Source organism: Stegastes partitus, unplaced genomic scaffold, assembly GCF_000690725.1.
Source record: "Stegastes partitus isolate 25-593 unplaced genomic scaffold, Stegastes_partitus-1.0.2 Scaffold954, whole genome shotgun sequence".
NCBI lineage: Eukaryota > Metazoa > Chordata > Actinopteri > Pomacentridae > Stegastes > Stegastes partitus.
In genome coordinates, this window is record NW_007578685.1 from 294148 (window position 1) to 297942 (window position 3795).

The 3795-nt window shown below is 48.8% G+C and overlaps 1 protein-coding gene across 1 annotated transcript in view; it reads right to left on the minus strand.

The window, feature by feature from the left end:
• The window catches only part of LOC103366556 (sentrin-specific protease 7-like), an 18938-nt gene extending 17482 nt beyond the window's left edge, over window positions 1–1456 (minus strand). Inside the window, exon 1 of the mRNA XM_008294324.1 lies at window positions 1243–1456. The gene's annotated coding sequence lies outside the window, so the exon portion shown is untranslated. The remainder of the gene's footprint in view (window positions 1–1242) is intronic.
• Window positions 1457–3795: the final 2339 nt, after the last annotated feature.

Consider the following 3795-nt stretch of genomic DNA (forward strand, 5'->3'; position numbering starts at 1 on the left):
ACTATTCTCTACACTCAGCCAGTGAAGCTAGTTCAGTGTTTAACAGAAGTCCAGCGGAGAACCAGAGAACTTTAGAATGATGGAACAAAGACAGCTGGTCTGGGGGGTTTCCATGGTGACAGCCTTGATCTCTGAGGCAGAACTTTGAAAACAAACACGAGGAAGCTCCACCGATGAGCAACACGTGTCCTAAAAACATCGTTACTAAACAATAATGGTTTAAAAATGTGACTGCAGCTAAAAAATACAAACATAGAAAGAAAACACAACCGACTGATTATCATGAAGAAACATCCAGAATGACCAAAATATGGCAGAAATAAAACGACTAAAACAAGCCAAAAACATTTCTGTGGCGTTATGGTGAAACGCTAATAAAACATCAAAACAAACTGTATGAAATATGTGTTAAACTGTGTCCTGCTGAAATAAAATCTCTTTAAGTTAAAATGACTTATTGATTACTGATTAAAAATCCAAATACTTTATAATATTAAATACAAATAAATAGTCATATCAGACTGTTCTGAAGATGTTGTTAAAATCAGTCACTTGTTCAGTAAAAATCTACAACACTAGGATTAAAATATCTCAGGAAAAATATAAAATCTACCTTCAAACCTTTTGCATGCTCCAGTTTGATTAAAGTCATCAGAGAACTACAGGAAACATGTCTGGCTGCAGGAGTCTCTGCACCAAAGTCCTTTTAAAAACACCAGGTTTTTAGAGCAGCTTCGCTCAGTGTCACAAAGCGCTGATCTGATGTTTCAGAATTCTTGAGGGTTCTTTGTTTTTTTGTTTTTTAATGTTTTTGAGTTTTAGCCTAAATACAACAAAACCAGCGCCTCTCATAAATTCAGTTTAACGTTCGACACTGAGCCAGGTTTCCCTTCAGTCAGCAGCTGAATCAGCTGGACCTTAAAGATCAGATTTCTGCTGTTTATTTTCTAGTTGGTGGGCTATTTGTGCGCCGAACTTTCCAGAAGACATTTCTGATTCACACGGAGTTTATTCTGATGTTCTTCTGGCTTGTGTGCTTAAGTTCAAACGGTCAAACCTTAAATATGAACATTTCTCAACGGGGTTCCTGCTGGGGGAGCAGTTTTAGCTCATTCGTCTCCCTTCTCTCCTCAGAGACAGGACGCAGACTTGACTGATCCTCCAGTTCGGGGTTTATTTGGACTGTGTTCCCCACAGTGATGCTAACTGGAAGCTAAAGCTGCTGTCAGGCTCCAGACCTACCGATCTGATGTAGCCGCTGGAGCCAGCTAAGCGGCTAACTCGCTGCTAGCCTGCCCGCCTGCCAGCCGGCTCGCCGGGGAACTGAGCTAGCTGCTGGCCGCCTTGCTGCGGTGGAATGTCGGTGAGGTGTCCGGTCGGCTCATGTGGCGGTGGAGAGGCGCTGCCCAGCTGCTCAAAGCGAAACACTGCGTCAAAAAGCCGCCAGCTGGAGCCGCCGGTCCGAGAAAGAGCTGCTTTCCTCCAAAACACCAGCAGCGCGGTGACGACATCGCTGCGTCACAGGCGTGAGCACGTAACCTGCGTCATGACGTCACCGACAATACGGCGTTTGTTTGCTTTAATAAAAATCGAATATTTAGACATCACGCTCTTTAAAAAATACGAATTTTAGGGGTTTTGTACTTTGTTTCACATCTTATATCACAACTCAAACGTTTAACTTAATAAATGTTCAATGAAAAAGTTGAATTAAGGAGTCAACTCCTAATGACGCTTCATTACATTTTATAAAGACATCTTCATTATGTTCTGTTTCATATGACAGGATAAACCCTTGATGACAAGTACAAGGACATCTCTGTTTATTATTAGGTTGCTCTGGACAAAGCTTGATTTCTTTAAATGAAGTTTTTGTCACATCAGTCTGTTACCTGGTGTTACGGTGAAACTCTTCCCCCAGAGAGTTGTCTGAGAACATTCCAACCACCAGCAGTCCATCATGACAACCACACATTTTAAATCTGTCAAAGCTTTATTTTCTTCATCCATCCATCATCTCTACACCTTAACCCTCACTAGGGGGGCGGAGCCTATCCCAGCTGACTCAGGGTGAAGGCAGGTTCACCTGGACAGGTAACCAGTCTATCACAGGGCTACACTTAGAGACAGACAACCAAGCACACTCACATTCACACCACCGAGCCACCTGCAGCCCTGATTGTCTTGATGAAGATGAAAACAGACATTTCCGGGCTTCTTAGTCTCGTCCTTGTAGATCCAGTGGACTCCTGACGGTTCTGTGGACCTGCTGGTCCACCTGAGACCAGACAGCAGGTCAACAGGTCGTTCTCACTCGCAGTGGCGTCCAGTCCTCAGCTTTGGACCGTTTTGAACTGTTTCTGACACGTGAAGGTGGTTCTAGTCTTTCGAGTCATTTCAAGTCTTCTGGTCGTTCTGGACCAATGACACGTCAGCAGCAGACGACCTTTCAGAATAAAAGCCCTGCATGTCTCCTATAAAATGTCGGTTCTGTTCTGGGTTGGTCAGTTCTGTTCTGGTTCCGTTGTCTCGTTGCTGTGTGGATCCTTACTGCTGTCCTCCGGACCACAGCTCTGGGTCGGTTCCTGCCCCGCGCCCAGTGCTTTCTGCCCCTCCACCTCCTTGTAGTAGCCCTCTCGGTGCAGCTGTCGACGGACCGTCCGGGTCGACACGGTCTGGTTCCGCCCTGCGTTGAGGTTCTGGGTCACCTGAGCGAGCGTGGCGCTGCGGTTCTTCTTGACGAACTGCACCAGAGCGCGAGCGTCGCGGTCGTCCAGCGTCCGCTGCCGGCCGCAGTTCCCGACCCGGCTGACCGACGTCTTCCCCGTGGCCCGGAACGCCGACGTCACCTTGGCGACGGTTCCTATGGAGACGCTGGCCAGCTGGGCCGTCCTGGTGACCGACGCTCCGGCCATCCGGGCCCCGACAATGAAGCCTCGCTCAAAGTCGCTCAGATCCTTGCCCCTCACCATCTGGACTCCAGACCAGAACCGACCGGGACCAGAACCTGCAACGAGACACACATCAGCTGTTTTACAACAGTTTAGTCATTTGGGACACATTTAGAGAATTCTGGATACATGTGGAGTCCGTCTGGACCCGTCAGCAGAACCAGATGACACCAAACCGTCCAGCTCTGTGTGGTCAAACTGCTCATCATACCGGGTCAGGACAGCCATGACACAGCAGACAGGAGACAAACGGGTCGGTCCTGGTTCTGTCAGTCCTGGTCCAGTTGGTCCTGGTTCACTTGGTCCTGGACCAGTCGGTCCTGGTTCTGTCAGTCCTGGTCCAGTCAGTCCTGATTCAGTCGGTCCTGGTTCTGTCAGTCCTGGTCCAGTCGGAGCTCCTGGGGTCCTACCACCTGTCCTGCAGGTCCAAAACCTCACAGACCTGAACCGGTCCAGCTGGGCTCAACCTGCTGACTTGCAGCTGGAAGGAACCAAGTCATCAGGTCTGTGTTCAGGTCAGAACCACAACGTCTAGTCTGAAAGGTTCGGGTCAGAACCACAACGTCTAGTCTGAAAGGCTCGGGTCAGAACCACAACGTCTAGTCTGAAAGGTTCTGAGAAACGTTCAGGACACAGTCAGTGGTCAGAAACAGAAAATAAAACAAAACACACCGGATGCTGAACACCGAACTCACCGGTGGTCCTCCTCAAACGCTCCTCCGGCTCCTCTCTCTCTCCTCCGGCTCCTCTCTCTCTCTCCTCTCTCTCTCTCCTCTCCCGGCTCCTCTCTCTCTCCTCTCCCGGCTCCTCTCTCTCTCCTCCCGGCTCCTCTCTCTCTCCTCCC